The sequence below is a fragment of the Salmo salar genome, chromosome ssa07 (assembly GCF_905237065.1).
Source record: "Salmo salar chromosome ssa07, Ssal_v3.1, whole genome shotgun sequence".
Lineage (NCBI taxonomy): Eukaryota > Metazoa > Chordata > Actinopteri > Salmoniformes > Salmonidae > Salmo > Salmo salar.
The window spans coordinates 45,708,791-45,727,978 of NC_059448.1; positions in this window are offsets into that span (position 1 = coordinate 45,708,791).

A 19,188-nucleotide genomic window follows, 5' to 3' on the forward strand; every position below is an offset into this window, starting at 1 on the left:
ATGCTAAAGTTGTCCATGATGAGATTTGAATTCGGAACTTTTAGGTTGCTAGAAGTTTGCGTTATACTCTGACCTATCCACCCGACCAACCGCCCTACTTTCATTTTTGCCCTAAGTAAACACCTGTCTTATCTAACCACACCAAAGTTAACATATCATACAAATTTGAGCGCCCCAGATCTACTTTTACTATGTTACATGTAGTCTATGAGACCAGGCTGAGGTTAGGGTTAGGTTTAAAATCCGATTTTATGACTTTTTGGCTGTGCTAGCTAGTGACCACTCTGCAGAGCTGCCTCCAGGTCAAGAGTCATGATAATGAATGCCAACCTGCTAAAAATGTAGCAGAGGAAGTTTTGCCCAAGAGTACAATATTGGGATTCTAAAATGTTCAGAAGCGCAGTGCATTGCAGGTGTCCCCTCTTGCATCAGCTGAAACCAGCATGACGCAACGAATCATGGGTAAAAACATCTGGTGCACCTGCAGATATGTTTACCCTCATCTTGATCACCTTCTCTTGTCTCCGTGTTTAGACAGACTGGAATTATCCAGGGGTAGAAACACACCCAGGGAGTCATGAATTTTCCAATGCTAGACATTCAATAAGAAGCCTACTACTTCCATCACTTGGCTTTAAATGGTGATACCCAGAGTCACGGTAGAAGAAAATACAAAAAAATATTAACAAAGATTAATTTCAGTTAAGCATTATTGCAACTTCCTGTTTCCAAATGATGTTTAGTGGTGCTTAAAAAATCAACAAAATTGCCATATTAAATGTACTTACATACTAGCTAATAAGCAATACTGTAAAATAAAGTGTAACCACTAAGACAAGCAAGTAAATTATTCAATCACAACATCCAGAAGTAACCCAGATACTCCAAAACAGAAAAAACAACAACAACACAATTCCAGAAGTTTCAGAATAGAACAAGCTAGCGTGATGGACAGGTTTAGAAAATTGTCACATTCCAGCAGAAGCCTTTTTATATCCTTGCATACATTCGGTAAGACACGTCGTGCATGGATAGTGAGGGAACTCTCTTTTTCAGCTTTAATTAGTTCTGCTCTAGAAACAGGGAAAGTGGCGAGATAATCGTCCTAACTGTGGTGGGAAAAACGCTTCTCTGGGACACTGGTTCTCTGGTGGGGCAGAGGGTTATGCTGTGACAGAGTGGCATTAGCTGTATTGTACAGAAAGAGGGCCAACATAAAGCATAGGGTACATAAAGAACACAGTAAGGTCAATTTAATCAATGTGCTGTACTGACTGCAGGACAGCTACTGTTCCCCACTGTAATTGTGTTGTGTTGAGTGTGTCACATCAAAATCATGGGTTGTGTCTTTGAACCGCCAAGTTAAATTGCCTCTGTCAGTCACAATTTGTTATATTTACACCATACACCTGGTGTTCCATGTAAGTGCCACTGTATGAATTACTTGACATTGTACTATCACACTGTATGATTTACATTTGTGGGAGAATCTCCACATTAGTTTAATGAGATGAATCTAACAATACACTTGGACATGTCATCATTGTCTTAGATCGGTTTTGTTCCCCTAAAACCAGTCTTTTTTCCTAGGTTTGAGGTTTATCTATTCTGCACACGTGCCATGGTAATGTTTCAGCTGCCATGCAAGCTAGTAATGTGGAAAAATGGATCCCTCTCATTTTGACACACAGGTGTTAGGCAGACAGCACAGGGACAGATTGCTATTATTTCCCTGTATTTTATCTCCCTCCGAGCACATTGTTTCACGCACAGTCACACACCCCCTGTGTACAGTAATAAGCTAGTGCTGTACGGTGTGTCGAACGATAGTTTAACAGGAAGAAAAATGACCAATCATCTTGGGTTTGTAGCATTCTGTATTCTTTATTATCATTATGGAAATAATTGCTTATCACTCCATACTGTGTATATTTTTAACTTCAGATGTATGTTTTAATGGGCTACATACAGCCGCACTGCTATTTTTGATGTTTTCCAGCCCACACAGAACAGTTTATAAACCCATTCATGTCACTACACCACACAGCTTCTCAAAACCTGTTTAAACCAGAACGCATTGGCACTGCATTGTGTGCCACCAGGAGAGCATCCTACAGTATAGCCAGAGGACATGGCAAAACACCAAGTGCAACTGTCACTGAGCTTTGTACCTCTGCCCAACTGAGCCAATCCCTTGTGTTGAGCTACATCCTTAGTCACTCCAGTAACAGATCATAGCGCAGTCACAATTGTCTTCTTTTCACTGAAGTTATGATTGAATCACTCCAAACTACTCCCCTTATGTAGTCCTGCCCACTTGACTCAGTTCCTGATCGAACACAAATGTTTTTCTACTTCCGGGCTGGCTCAATGACAAACAAGCGAAACCATTATTAAATATGAGTTACATTTGTCAAAACTATTAAATAAAGTGCACAGAATTCAAATAGATTTTAATTCTCTGTTGAGGAAATATTTGTAAACTTTTTTTTTCATGTAGTACAAGCACTCGGAAGTCAACGTTAACATAATTAGCATTTCCATAGATAACATGGCAGGTTAGCTAGTTAGCTTATTTGATTGTATCTAATGGTCGTTAACCATACAGGCTGTATTCCTTTTCAGTCAAAGATCAATGTATGAAAGGCAATGTTGTTAGACACAGAATGTCAATGACAAAAGACAGAAATTGTTCCAAAATCTTTTATGTCGATAACATTTGGATATTTGCAATCCAAAGCTAACTAGCTAACCCACCATGTTACATCTGTGAGAATACTTCCAAGTGCTTATGCTAGTTGAAAATGATCATTTTCCTCACCAGAGAAGTACCATATCTTTCAAATTCTGTGCACGTTATTTAATAGGTTTTACATGTCATTTATATTTAATCACCAACTGCGTGTCAACACGCCAGAAGTTGGAAAACAACCGCAACAAATTGGCGGCACCCTTGTTGCCAGGTTGCATAAGGTGGATAGGCCAATTGTGTAAGGACCGACGCTGGAGTAGAGAAGCAGGTACGGCAAGTCAAACATTTAATCGGAACAGACATGGAACAAGACAGGAACAGCGTCAGCACACGGGTATACAAGGACATATGACAATCAATGCTGAACCGGGGAACAGAGCGGGGGAACAGACAGATATAGGGGAAGTAATGACAGAGGTGATTGAGTCCAGGTGAGTCCAATAATCGCTGATGCGCGTGACGGGGGAAGGCAGGTGTGCATAATGATGGTGGCAGGTGTGCGTAATGCTGGGGAGCCTGGCACCCTCGAGCGCCAGGGGGGAAGAGCGGTAGCAGGCGTGACATATTGATTCAACTCATCTATTTTTCTTTCAAATATTGATTTGGAAGTCAGAGTATGCTGAGGGAATATAGGCTAGTCAGTCCCTGGCCTGGTTGTAATGGCAGTCTTGTAGAAGACAACGCATTCGCTTCTAAACCTCCCACAGTACAGTAGGATCTGAATGTAATCACAGCTACACTTGTCATCATGCAAATCATGACTTAGATTGGGGTCTTAGTGTTACAAATTGTCTTTTGTCATATCCCATCTAATCTGCCTGTGGGTTAGAGGGATTATTTCAATATAACACTGAGAGCAGTTTGAAAACAGTAAACATTCTCACCTGTCATGTCGTTTAAACAGCAAACATTCTCACTTTCTCATCCAACAACCTCTACTCTCAAACTCTCCACTATCGAGTTTTACTCTTCCTATCTCTTCACCGGCGCTTTCCCTACCTGTCCCTGTATTACCTGTCCCCTCCCTGCCTCCCCCTCGTTCATTCTCCTCCCTCGCTCCCTCTTTCCGCTGACTGACTCCTTGAGATGGACGTAATGAGACGGGCCCATGCAGAGGGAGATGGAGCGAGGGATGGAGGGAGAGAGCGCCGCGGAGGTGTGCAACCGTAAACAAGGTGAAAAATAATCAGGGATTGGGTCTCTCTGAGGGCCATGCCCAGCCCAGGGCTCGGCTGAACATAGAGCGATGGGACAATACATCACATTCTCTTTTAAAAATGACTCTTTACCTTCAGTCAGGTATGGTTAGGTATCCCTCCAGTATATTCTTTGTTGTGTTCCCCATCTGGCTTCCCTGTTTTTGAAGATCTATGCTAAAAGATTCAAACTGATCTGGCATATAAGAGTGTTTGTGCCTGCATTGATGTTTTAGCATTGATCACACTTGATAATGTTGTATTCTTTTTCCGTATAGCCAAATTGTTATGCTTTGTACAATTATTTTATTATTTTTACAAATTATTCATTGTTTAGTCTTCCTTTAAAACAACTCTCATGATTGTCTGCACAAACAAAACACAATTGGGTTATTGTAGTGCCACATGTATTTGCTAGTTTATAGCACTGTTGAACTATAATGTTAAGTTCATTTAAAGAAATTGCTTTTTCTTGGTCAAAGGAAATGTAATAAAGTACGATTTTCTTTAAGGAAATGCAAAACAGATGACCCGTCCAAGAATATGCAAAAAAAAATAGAAAATGGAAGACTAACATCACAATCACAATGGGCACAATCATGTCCTGTTCAAAAACACAGACCTCCACAGTCCACATTCACTCTCTCCGTATTTTCCCAGGACAAACCACTTCCAATAGACTGTTCTCAATCTCTCCACCCCAGTCTTGGCTAAAAACACACTGTCATTACTCATTGGCATTACAGTATGTAACCGAGGGCCTCAAGTACTGTTCTATAAGAATACGAACAACCCAACACTTTTATAGGCCACCACCTCCCTTTCCCAGTCTAGATGATTCGCTTGAGTTCAAGCGCCCATAAATGTTGCTGACGCGAGCGCAGGTATAATCAGATCCTACTGTGGATGCTGCCTCCCTCCCTTGGCCGCCGATCCAGATTGGATGAGTTGAGTGGGGCCAGCGTAGTCTGCGTGGTCCCCAGGCCTAGTGTGGACTTGGAACGGGGTGTGCAGACACAGCACTAAGCCACCGTGACGAATGACCCAAGCTAACGGCCCCTGGAGGCAATTAAAAATAGCTGGCGGACAGCCTTTCGACCAGTTAACCCTGGAAAATGTTACACTTCAAAACCCTCTCCCAGAGGTACTGTAGGCTAGGTTACCCACCGGCTTGTCTGGGATACTTTGTTGTGATTATTCTGCTGGTAAGAAGCTTGGCTTCTAAAGGGAACAAGTTGGAGTTCTCATCAGAGTTTTGGCTCTTATACTTTTTGTGAGTAGTGTTATTGAGTAACTGTGTGCATCTCAAATAATAGGCTACCTCATCAATGGTAGTAAAATAGGTCTTTGATTTGTAGCTGTTAGCTGTTTGTTGATTGGTTTTACAAGTTCAGCACAGTGCCATAGTGAATAAATAGCGGCCTTGGAAGAGCTATTAAAGACCCACTCATGATTCACTATTTTACGACTGTATACGGTACCTTTTTTGTCCAGTGTGTTGATGTGTCGGTGTGTCAATTCTCACTTCACTTTCAAGTGATGAATTATTGGCAGTGTAGCTATTAGCCTTGCATTGAAGAATCAGTGTGTTCTGCAAATAATCTCTCAGGGTTTAGAGTAGAGTGAATGCTTTGATTTCCTTCTACAGTCTACATGCAGTTTATTCTTGTAGTTCCAAGGCAAAAATGATCCAACCAATCCAAGCTTAGTCATCTATATTTTCTTTTCACCGTATAAACCAGGGGTATTCTGATATTACCGTACGAGGTCCTGACTACTGCTGGTTTTCTGATAATTAATTGCACCAACCTGGAGTTCCAGGTCTAATTCAGTCCTTGTTTAGAGAGGAAGAATGAACAAAAAAGCAGTGACTGGCTTCGAATTTGAGATTTGAATTTAAGGGCTGTAGACTGTGACCATGGTCCTAGTGATAGAACATTCTCTTCTTTAACAAATTAAATACCCTACTGATTTGGATTTCTGCCCAAATGATTACTGCTGAGAATCAATTTAGCGGTTGGGTAATTGATTGGTAATTGATTGGACATACAACCAGCATATCCAGTGGCTCCCGGGGTGCAATGGCAGGGGCCACTGAGAACAAAACAACAGGCTACTGTTTGTGTAATAAACAGTGATAGTGGCACTTGTCTTTTGTAAAATATTTTGGTCTTGTGCAATATAATGAGTACCAGATGATTCAGAGATATAAAAGTTTGAAACTGCAAAATACCTATTTTCTGGTCCATTAATTTACCTTGACAGTTATTCAATTGGTTCATTGGTTACATTATATAACAGTTCAAACAAAAAGACTCAAATAGGTTGTTTCTAAAATATGTGGAATAAAATATTTTTATTACCCAGCGGACTCAAAGGTATCATAATGCCCTTCACGCAGTAAAATGTATTTGTGTTTTACGAGGCCTCTCATAATTTGTTTAGTGGGCTTTAACGCACAAACACTGAGGAGGCTATGGTCAATGGCTCATGTTTAGCTGGGGACTGACCCAGCCATTCAACGAGTCCCCTTTAATCCTCCACTGTTTGAATTGAAAAATATAACGCTAACCGGCCTTGATTGCTTCCCTGTGTAGACGATTAGAGGATGCAGATACGTGGTTCCCTGCCCTATTACAATACGTGATTCCCTACGACATGAAGATGTAAAGGTCTGTGCAATTAAAGACAATTAATCCTCATTGCCGTACATTTCATTAGTGCAGGTAGCAATCTGGGCTCTAGTCGAATTTGCGAACCCGCGCTCAACATTAGCGGCCAATACCCTCAGAGGCCTCCGCCATTACAAGGGGAGAAGCCGGTTTTCCAGGAAAGCAATTATTCATTAAACAAGTGTGGAAACGAGGTAAGGGTGGTTGCGTACTGATGAATTACAGCGGCGAGTAATTTGCACGGTAATTAAAGATTGGGGGCCCATGCTGTGGCGGTGAGCATAAATCACATTTGCAAAGGTGTTGGCGGGAATCTGTGATGCACTTTACCTCACCGGCCGCCGCCAACCTGTTTGTGTTTTCTCTATTTGACTTAATTGTTTAGCAACATAGTAGAATTATCTATAGATCAGGAACAAGTGAAGTACATAGCACAGTCTTCATTCCATTAGATTAGCCCATTACATTCAACAATTTGAACAGCAATATTCTATCACTGACAAGCTTGTAGCCTATGTGTTGATTCATTTAGTAGGCAGCAGTACTGAATGAGATGTGTAGAAAAAATGCTGGAAAAAAGTCCCTCTGGAAAATGACAGTTTCTAAGAGATGCAAATGTACAGCATCCACACTCATTATGGTATGTAGGATTTGGCAGTTGTTGAAGATGGTAACCTTCTCATAAGTCATCATCATCCATTTATTTCTAAGTTGCTTTGTACAAGGCCATTTCACAAAGAACTTTAAGAATGAAATGTATCATCTACTCCATAATGGGAAAGCCTAAGGCAACAGCGGCAATGCAATGTCTCCAAGAAATAATGTTTGGTGGAGGAGGACATCCCACAAACTCTCAATGAAATTCTCTCCCATTCTCACATACTGTATACATTTGGCAATAGGTACCACTCGAATCTCTGTGACAAGGATTCAGTATGTTCCAGACCAGGACCACGTACCATATCTGCCAGAGATATAATTCTACATCTCTCTTCTTCCTAAAATATCTATTTTTTTGCTCTTGCTTTACGTTGCTAATGAACTGGGGTCTCGTCTGATATGCTTACGCTTTCTGACGTTCTTCCTTTGCCAGACTACACAGCAGATACTTGCCATTGTTTAATTAAGAGGAGCTGCTTTGCCACAAAAGAACATACATATTCTGGGAAGATGAAGGAACTCCTCTGCTGGGATTCCTTTCTTCTGTAAAAGAAAATAGTGTGTGGGTGGAGGAGCAGAGAGATGCACTCTGGAAAAACCGACTCCCTCCCCTATCGCACCAATTCCCCAGTCCCCCTCAATACTGACAGAGCCCCGGGGGAGTTTGTGCAGAGCAGAGCATTCCTCCCTCTCCCTGAATTCCCTTTACCAATAGCTTTTGCAATGAAAATGACTTGTGTGTTGCTAATTCATCAGGACCATTTAAGCTCTGTCTTCTTTAGCAGTGAAGGCTTTGAATGAGAGGGAACCATTTTCCAGAACCCTGTCCCTGGAACTGAAGGTGTGATTTAAGGGACTGTGGGAACCCTGGAGGTGTGCAGCTCTTCAGTACCATAGAGAATAGAATACTCATGATATAGCATTCCAATCCATCATAGCATATTTCATGCCATCATATTTTTATTTTACCTTTATTTAACTAGGCAAGTCAGTTAAGAACAAATTCATTTTTTCAATGACAGCCTAGGAACAGTGGGTTAACTGCCTTGTTCAGGAGCAGAACAACAGATTTGTACCTTGTCAGCTGAGGGATTTGAACTTGCAACCTTTCAGTTACTAGCCCAACACTCTAACCAGTAGGCTACCCTTTTTTTATAGAGGGGGGGACGGGACGGGACGAAATACAATGGAACCTGCGCCTACAGGCCATGCAGCAACTGTTTAATCATGCAGTGCCTCCATCATTATTTCGTAAAAAGTTACTAGGCTATATGATAGGCCTACGTCATGTCTGTAATATTGTCTGGAATAACATCATTTGTTGAACACTCAACATCTATCTACTTTACTCCACACTAGAGGTAAACTCTTCTTTGAGAATATTCCTCGAAGGCTTCCTGGAAGTGCACGAACCGATGGCTCAATTTTGTAATGTCAAGCAGCCGGTGTCTACTCCCAGTTTTAATTACAACCCAAGCACCGTTAGCACTGAAAGCTAATGGAAGCTCTGAGACTATAAACTGCCAAAGGTACCGAACACCATCTGCGACTTCGGCCAGACAGTTCCCTTGCCCAGCCCAATCAGCCGAGATAACACGCAAGATCTGCTGCATCAACACTTCCTGTTGAGATCTGACGCCGCTCTCAGCGGCGAGAAGGGCTTCTCTTTACCTGGAGCCAAGATCTGACTGCAGCACTTCCTCTCTCCAGCTCCCTCTCAAGCATTGGGGAGGGGAAGACCAGGCATGCCTCATGTTTTTGCAGAGGAGGATGCGGAGATGAGAGAGGCTGTCAAATTTTCTATGGCACCTGACCTCAAGATAGGATCATTCAACTGCTGCATGCCTGCAAACCAGCACACAGTGCTCCAGTCTTTTCATCCTCTTGTCTTGGAGATGCCCAGAAAACTTTGAATAGACTTTAGGCGATTGTTGTAGTGTCATGTTTTCAAGTAAGTGGATTTGAAATATTGGTTTCCTCTTACCACATCTGCACATCTGAACAAGACTTGTTGTTTAGCTGCAAGGCTGAATGATTGGCAGGGAGTACATTCTGGAAGGAAAAAACAATTCCCCCCCAGTTTACAGTAGGAATGAAAATATATTTGTGAATCACTTTAGGTTGTTGTGGACTGTCCAAACTAAAACAGACATATACATTCTATATTGGCTAAACAATGTAAAGGATTTGTTCTGAGCGAAGCCGGTTTACACAGTTCCCCCTTGACCTACTGTATCTTAGTCCTTCATCCTATATGGAAATAAGATGCTTTTGTTTGAACATGTAGACTTACTGTAATTTGTGTACAAGGGCTGATTTGCAATGCATGCAATGTCTATTCATAGGCTCTGCCTTAAAGTTGAATCAAAAGGAGATTAGTAATACACTGAACAACTAATTACAGTGTTACAAACGAAGATGTTGGATTCCCCATAAACGTGTCTTCACATCAACATGATTAAATAGCAGATGAGGGAAACAGTTGTGCCTTGAACACAAATAGTGTTTGGTTTACAGCCTCTCTGTGCGTCACAGGGTACATGAGGGAGGGGGAAGCTAGCTAGCCTGCCGTGTGGCTGATTACTTTTAGGTGCTCACAGCGCCGGGCTCTTGGAGAAAGGGCCTGTGTGGTGCCTGGTACGGCATGAGGACACCAGGTGGGAGCCATGGAAATGAGAGGGTGTAATGTATTCATACAGGTGTCCCAATACCCACTTCAGCTCAGCCTCTCACTAAGGCTCCTGTCTGCAAAACAAACAGTGGCCTAAAATGTAATGAGGGCATCTGTTATTGAGTAGCAGAGCTCACAATGAATCAGTAGGCTGCATCCATTCATCATGGAAAGTAGAGAAATTAGGAGGAGGAGGGCGAGATTCATTGTGTGTGTGTGTGGATGCCCCATTTGGTGATGAATGTCGCATGGGTAACATAGAGTAACATAGAGCCTGTAACTTCCCAAAGAATGTTAATGACTCACTCTCATATTACACAATACTGGAAGGAGAAAGAAGGGGATACCTTCTAGGAGGTAGTCCTATACATCTACATTTAAGTAGCCTCTCTACCATAATTGTGTTGGTTTTGTCATTTGTGGATTTTTTTTTGAGGTTCCCAATAAAGAGTTCTCCTTTCTTTTGAAACCAGCACTGATCTGATCTAGATAGTGAAACATAGATAAGACTACGTCATATTGCTGCCATGTTGCTTTTGCCTATCCACACAGATTTGGAGTGTAGCAAAGGAGACAAGGAAGTGAACCCATTAAACTTATTGGGACATAAAAGTGATCTGCCTGGTCGCAGTCCTCTGTAGATCAATATGAAACAGCTGATTAGTCTTCTCCTCTGAATTCACTAAAGCCTCTGCGATAGGGTCACCTCAGCCAACCAAGTCCAATTTTTCGCCTTCAGTCAGACAGAATACATCTTACCAGCTCATCCCTCCAGAGGACGCTGAACCGAGTCCTCCAGCCATGACGCCGATTGCTGTTCCGCTTCCATGGTTCCTCCCTGTTCTCCCCCAGCCCCACCCTCCCATCGCTCTTTCTCGAACCAAGACCTGAGCCCAAATAGAGTTGTAGAAATGAGCGAAGGCCAGGCTTAAAGAACAAAAGGAGAGGTAGAGTTCAAGGGAGCCGGAGAGATTAGAGACGTCAATCCCAGTGTCTTTTGCACCATCCAAGGCCCCCTTGTGGGATCAACCAGAAAGTTGTAATGAAAGCGCAGGAACTTTTCTCTCCCTCCCTCCCCACAACCTCCTTCCCTCTCTATTCAATCTCACTGCATCGGTGTGGAGGTGAAGAGAAGTTTAGGCGGGGGTGAGTGGGTGGGGCGATTCTGATGCGGACCCGCAGAGAACTTTATCTGAACTTGTGTCGGCTTTGTGTCTCCTGCTTTCATCTCAGGTCACTGTCAGTAGAGGGTTTATCGCAATAAAGATGAGACAGCCGTAAAAATGAGGTTGTCAGAGGCCAGGCTTCCATCGCAATCTAAAGGATCATGCTTTTCTTCTTTCAAAGTGTAAAGTCCGGGTTATGACCTGGGATGTTGTCAAGAGACTGATGTACACAGATGAGGGCAGGTAGTTCAGTATTGTCAAATAATTAATAAGTGAGTTGAAACATTCTTGAAAGGAAAATGTAGAAGTTTACTAATTATACTGTATCACAAATTCAAATTACTTCAAAAATCCACCCATAAAAGTTTGAATTATAGTATTAGAGGTCATGATAAAGTTATGATAAATCTGAACGGGTATAAAAAAAAGAGGGCGGTCGTATAAGAATTATTTGATTATGATTCACCATAATTCATTAGCAACAGACTCATCTAACAATACCACAAAACAACTTGGCCACCAGGCCTTGATCATAATTGAATGGCATGCCTTCATACCATGCTTTCATCATGCGATAAAGAAACAGGTCAGAAAACAAAGAACCTGACAAACCCAACAAAGACACTACCCGCTTTTTCTGATGTTCCACCAGAAATGTGACAGTTATTAAAATTGCCTGCTTTCATTGAAAACCCTGCTATTTCACTCATTTGAAATTGGTTATTGTCAATCTTTTCACCATTGTTGTTGCAAGCCGGGTATTCAACGCAGGGTTCTCGCAAATGATAAATTCATAACACAACAATGGGCGATACAATAGCAGTGCAAATCATTGTGGCAGCCATTGTCGTGTCTGCTTCTCCTCCATTGGATGCGTTGTTAGACAGGTATATAGTATGCTTGATGACAGTGATAGGGAGGGTCACCGGCTCATCCAAAACATCATTCGTTTGCTTTATTTATTTACAATTGGTTGAACTGCGAGCCAACACCTAATTTACCACCCCTTTCACTGGGAATGAATCCATTTTCAACACATTAATAAAGCGGGGAATGTCCGGCGCATGACAGACAATGCAGAGATGGCTTTGTTAAATGTCTTTTCTCCCCAAAACATATCCTATGTCAGATGGCCAGATTTCTATTGTATATATTTTTGTTGTGTTGTTGATTTCTTGTGCTCACACCAGAATAATGTGATGCTTTTTAATACATTTATTTTGGCTTAGTAAGTTAGCACCTACGCAGGTTTATATTGATAATCAATTTTGGTGTTTTACCCCAAAATAATTGACTGACTGCTCCTCTAACTACAAGGTTCTGTGTCCAGAAAATGTATCATAAAATGAACTGCTATGAATAATAATTAGGGTGGATGTGATGCAACTCTGAAAGCAAGAATTTTTGATGGCTGCCCTTCATTTAGTGATTCCATTGACATGATTTGAATAGAAGCAAAACTAGACAAATAAAAATCTATACTTTTGAAATCCAGTCAGTTGAACTCCCAACATCCCACTGGGCAAAAATTGGTTGAATCAACATTGTGTCATTTCAACCCAAAAAATATATGTGATGATGTTGAATAAATGTGGAAAACTGACTGGATTTGCAAAAAGTCATCAACTTAAGGCCATGTCTTTTTTTCAGACAACTTTCAACCTAAATCCAAAGAGTGACATTTTTTGTTGATTTCACAATGAATTCACATTAGTTGACAACTCAACCAAATGTAAACCAAAACTAGACGTTGAACTGAAGGCTGTGCCCAGTGGGATCAAAATTCCAACATAGGCCTACAAATATGGCAAGGGCATCCTATCTTGCCATGACAACTGGAGAGAGAGCCTCCAGTTTAACCATAACACGTTATCATGTTCACTAACCCTATCAACTTACGGTTATGAAAGTACAGTGGTATCAGCCGAGCGGATGAGAACTTTGCAGACCTCCCTAGGCGTTTGATTAGAGAGTGCACTGATGAAATGGAGAGCACAGCCAAGCCTGTACTTTGACACAGAGGCAAGGCATATGAGAAAGAAGGGGGAAAAGTATTTAATCTATCACTGGAATGAATCTCCTCCGCTTCCTGTGTTTTACCAGTATGTTCCCTCACTGTGCTGTATGAACGATGTTCCGGTGAGCTCGGGGGAATGAGCCTGCCCAACATGATCTGTCATGGTCTTAATTAGTGTCTCTCGCTCTCACTGTTGAAATTGGGCTGAGATAGACAGGACACATGTTGAAACATTATCCAAAATTTCTGCTTAGTCATTTCCTGATCCTCCCCCATCCCCCCGTTCCAATTCAGAATGTAGCTTTCACAGGGCCGGCTCTAGTGAAATGTAGTTGGGGGACCCCCCTACCCTGCGGGCAAAACATTTTAGGGGCCCCCTCTTTACGGCGGAGAGAAAACATTTTTGTTTAATTTCCTACAATTTTGCCATGGGGTCTAGAGAAAATGTTGCAGTTTTAAAGCAAGTTTGCTGCAATTCTACACATTTAACATGGAGCAGAGAGAAGGTTTTTCAGTTTTCTAACTTATGTCATGCAAATCTACTCATTTTGACATGGGGCAGAGAGAAACATTTTAATTTTTACAGCTAATTTCCTGCAATTCTAGACATTTTGCCATAGGTCGGAGAGAAATGTTTGCAGTTTTGAAGAAAACTTTCTGCAATTCTACACAATTTGGCATGACTTACGCTATGCTAATATGAAATCTGAGTGAGAGTGACTGACAAAATCAATGGGGGCCCCTTAGAGGTCAGAACCCCTAAGCACATGCCCTGCGTGCCCAGTCGGTAATTTGACCATGATTACTACAAGTTTAGATAGCTGGCTAATTGAGTGACTGACATAACAAGAGAAAAATTGGTGATGCACAATTTTGAAATTGCATCTACTATTCAACAGTAAGTTGAGACCACTTACCAGCCCTGAGCTTTCATACAGACTGTCAACTTCCAATTTATTGTTCTATATATCCACCAGTCTATGCTTTTTTTATTTTACCAGGCAAGTCAGTTATGATCAAATCCTTATTTACAATAATGGCCTACCAGGGAACAGTGGGTTACCTGCCTTGTTCAGAATGACAGATTTATATCTTGTCAGCACAGGGATTCTATGCAGCAACCTTTCGGTTAGTGGCCCAACGCTCTAACCACTAGGCTACCTGCCACCCCACTTAAACTTCTTACACTTACACTTTATACACTTCTTTAGCTACATTCTTTAGTTCTGTGGATACTGTATTTTCTCCATAAAGACCACAGAGGTAACGTTATGCTGACAGATGGGCAAAGTAAAATAGGTTAAAAAAAAATGATCCTCTCTTAATGATTTATCACCTCTGTCAGTGCAATGTATCAGAGATCTGTGACATTGTGTGACCTTTAATGGGGTTAGCCAAAAGATAGATGGAAAAGGTAAGACATAAGAATAAGGACTAAAAGGTTTAAATCTAGTCACTCTTTTTGAATTGGCAATGCAGTATCATACGGTACGATTGTCAGACTCATATATTGACATTCTTGTGAAGTGAAAATGAGTAGTGAGCTATGAACTGGAAAACAACCTGTGCTAATTGACTCAGAAAGCTTACTCGTTTGGAAGTTCCCGCAACTCCTTTTGTATGCTAGACTGACTTGTCTCACTTCAACAGTACTTTACAGTAACACTACCATACATGGTCTATTGTTCTAACAGGGAGATTTTTAGCCACGCTCTCCTTGAATATTTAACTGTGTCAAAGGCAGATTTAGTGGCCTTATCCTCAAGTACATAATGAAGTCGGAAAGTAACCTTCTTTCAAATAATTGCAAGCACTAGAGTACAGTAGTACCCACGGGCTATATGAGATGGACCACTCTGAAAAACTCTAGATTTACAACTAGCTTGGTATGTGGAAAAAATGCTGAACTGGAGACATTTTCTGACTGCTGACAATAACATTGTCACCTTATAACCATTTTGTCTTTAATGGCTTATTCATCTAGTTTGCTATCCTGCATGGCTTATTAGATCCATTATCTATTGTATAGGCTACCTCCCATCCCCACGAGCTAATATTTAGTTAACATTGGCAGACTTTTTACCCCATTGTTCTCTGTTAAAGGTGCTACACCTAGAATTTCTCTGAATATCTCCACTATGTGGAACCTAGGTGAATTGCTACAGCACTAGCCTGCATTCAAAACAAATCTCCCACCTCCCCCGCATCCCATTTCCCCGTAACATGGTGGAGACTCGCGCTTGAGCGTTTTACTTTCGTCCACTAGCTTCAAACAGCTGTAAAAACGATATGTTTTGTTGTTGAAAAGATATTTCACATCGATTTAGATGGTACAATGATTGTTTTCTCACATAAACTGAAATTGAGCGAACAGTGTAGAATGTTAGCAACCAGGAAATGACAGAGTGATTTCTACATTGGCCATTTGGCCATGTCCACTAGATAACACAGCCACAAAGTCAAAACAGCTTTCCCATTTTGACAACAGATGCCGCTCCGGCTTGAGAAATCAATAGGCAAATATCACAACCAATCACAACACTGGCGGGTAAGTAATACTGTGAAACACTATCATGACACTATTACTGCAGATATACACTGAGTGCACAAAACATTGGAACACATTTGTAATATTGAGTTGCACCCCTTTTTGCCCTCAGAACAGCCTCAATTTTTCGGGGCATGGACTCTAAAAGCTGTCGAAAGTGTTCCACAGGGATATGTGGAGCATCTTTAAGGGAAGGGCAAGGCACAGCTTGTATCGATTATTTCTATTGATTTTGGAGGCAAATTTGGTTTCGCTCAAATAATGTTCAGCTCAATTGAATGTGTTATAGCTGTATAATGGTGTGCCATCACATTATTGCATTCTAAGTGAACTTTGCCATTTATGCTATGCATGATGTATGCAAGCAACATGTCCGCTTGGCCATTAGGAGGGTTCAGAGTTTTTTTTGCTAGTCATGGTTGACTGGGTTTGCTGTTCTTTGGTTTCAACCAAGCAAACGCACCATTACAAGCCATGATTAGATAATGAAAATCAAACACATGAAGTCTTCAAGAAGATGAATAGATGAGGTGTTTTACATGGTCCTTTCATGAGGAAAATTTGGATTGTTGTTGTTGTTTTATACAAGTGTTGGTGTTGTTAAATAGGTCATTTCAAGATCGTATTCACGATCGAACATGGAAGCATATGCAAATGACATAATTAAGCAATAAGGCCCGAGGGGGTGTGGTATATCGCCAATGTACCACAGCTAAAGGCTGTATCCAGGCACTCCGTGTTGTGTCGTGGTTAAGAACAGCCCTTAGCTGTGGTATATTGGCCATATACCACACCTCCTCGGGCCTGATTGCTTCTTAAATATACCACGGCTGTCAGCCAATCACCATTCAGGGCTCGAATCACCCAGTTTATAATTAAGCAAGAAGGCCTGAGGATGTGTGGTATATGGCCAATGTACCACGGCTAAGGACTGGTCTTATGCATGACGGAATGCGGAGTGCCTGGATACAGCCCTTAGCCGTGGTATATTGGCCGTATACCACAAACCCCCGAGGTGCCTTATTACTATTATAAACTGTTTACCTGTCACACCAGCCTTCACTTTGGCTCCCCCTCCTGTACAGCTCAGGCGTTCTGCGTCGCCGGCCTTCTAGCTGCTGCCAAACCTGCTGCTGGCAAACGCCCTTCACTCCTCAACCCCGGACTTGTCTCGTCATCATTACACACACCGGGTTCCATCCCCACGCTATCACTGTATATATACTCCCTCTGTCATTTGTCTTTGTTGGTCATTATAAATGTTGCTTGTTTTCCTGAGAGGAATCTCTCCTACTATTTCCTGAGTACTTTATTATTTTGCACATTGGATTTCATCCCGCTTTAATAATTATAGTGCTTTACTAAACTCAGTAGTTCTAAACCTGCGACTGCCTCCTGCCTACTCCTCTCTACACTTGTGACATTAACAACATAATTTGAGCAGTAAAAATAACTGTTTTGTCGTACCTGATATACCACAGCTGTCAGCCAATCAGCATTCAGGGCTCAAACCACCCAGTTTATAATAGACAGTAAATCACATTCATTATTGGTTATTGTGTGAGCACTGTGGTCTGCTGCCTTGAGCAATGATGTATTTTTTGCCCCCAAACCAACTTCAAATACTTACTACCTCATAGATACAACACTCAATTTGCGTTCTCTCTCTATATCTCTCTCTCGCACACAAGCATGCCCACACTCATACAAATACCTGTATACACAAATGTATGGTAATGCAGCAGCTCGGTGGTGGGTTGTAACACACCCTTACTCTCACACTTTACAGTGAAACCACATTGTAGTGAAACCACAGTTGTAATGTAACCACAGTTGCATTTGGGAGTGCCGTTTGATGATGACGAATGCCTCATGTTGATCTTTGATCTCACCATCATCAGTAGAAAAGGAGCTTAGACAGAAAAATCATGGGTCCTCTGATAGAGGTTGTGTGTATATCATTTGTGTATGTGTGTGTACAGGATCTTAATTTGATCACTCTTTTGTTGCTGATCATTTTCCTGTGCTGCAGGAAATGCAGATTAGCTTCATGATTTATCATAATTTCACTGAAAACCCGCACTAAAAAACAGTTAAATTAACATTATTGCACTTTTCATGTAGCCACATTTTGGCAAGCTATTAGCCTAACCACCGATCAAGCAACGTTATGGACTAAACGTTAAAATCCTTTTGCTGCAGGATTATTTAGCTGCAACAATACTGGTAAAATTAAGATCCAACATCTCTCTCTGTGTGTGTGTGTGTGTGTGTGTGTGTGTGTGTGTGTGTGTGTGTGTGTGTGTGTGTGTGTGTGTGTGTGTGTGTGTGTGTGTGTGTGTGTGTGTGTGTGTGTGTGTGTGTGTGTGTGTGATTAAGGTTTAATGAGGGCTCTGGCTGCTGGCTGTGCATAAGAAAACTGGTACACCTTGGACTGATGTAGAGAACATGAAAACTATACAATTATCGGCCAATCTGACCACCAGTCCTACCACAATGTGATTGTTTAGAGCTTTGTGTTCGGGCTTTAACTGTTTCTTATTGGAGGACACCATGTTGCAGTGTTATTTATGATTCCCATGACCTGTTAATAGCAGCTCATTTTAAAGCATTTCAAGAAAAAAAGGGGACCAAACAGGTGATCATCATTAGGAGCTGAGAAGCAGAATGAATCACAGGCTATGACTCGTACAGTCCGTCATGGAGCTGCTTCAATACAGCAGGTCAGAGGAGGGCAATTTGAAGTTTGGCTTCGTAAAATGTCTTTGTGCATCTTGGTGGGCCCAGGCTGCAACAGTGAATTGATGAGTAGGATAAAATGTTCTACTGACAGGAGGTTGTCCAACATGCAGGTTGTATTAGGACTTGGGTCTACAGAATGCATCAATATAAATGCTGATTTTTGTGCTTAAAGTGCAAGTGTACTGCTGATCCTAGAGCTGTGCTAACCTGGGAGCTCTTATTATTAGCCCTGGCGTAGAACAAACCCCTGCAGCCCCGCAAGGCACTAACTCTGGGGACCCATGCACCCCCATGTCTACATTTAAAAAAATATATATATAATAATTTGACTTTTAAATTGACTTTTATTTCCACATGTAGCGAGTGAATTGTTTGTGTTGTCCTACATGGGTAGTAGGTGAAACAGACAGACAATATAGTTGTCATGCATCTAATTAGCCTATTTCTCAGTGGCGGCTACAAAACTTTGCGGGGGAGGGGGGGGGGGGGTGCAGAGAAACTGTGCTCGGCCAGTAATTATTAGGAACAGGAAATTATGTCATTTTGCTGGTTCTCCACACATGCTGTTGACTAGTCACTATGCCTACTGTCAAATGAAATACTATGAATTGTCTAGTGAATGAAATAAGAAATTGTCTGGCTAAGTGCGTAAATGCGAAAATGCGAAAAGTTCATTATCGGCCAAATAATCTCCCCATATGCTGTCTCTTATCGAAGTCCACGCTCAAACACATATCTCCAAGCCCGAGGAAAGTTTAGGGGAA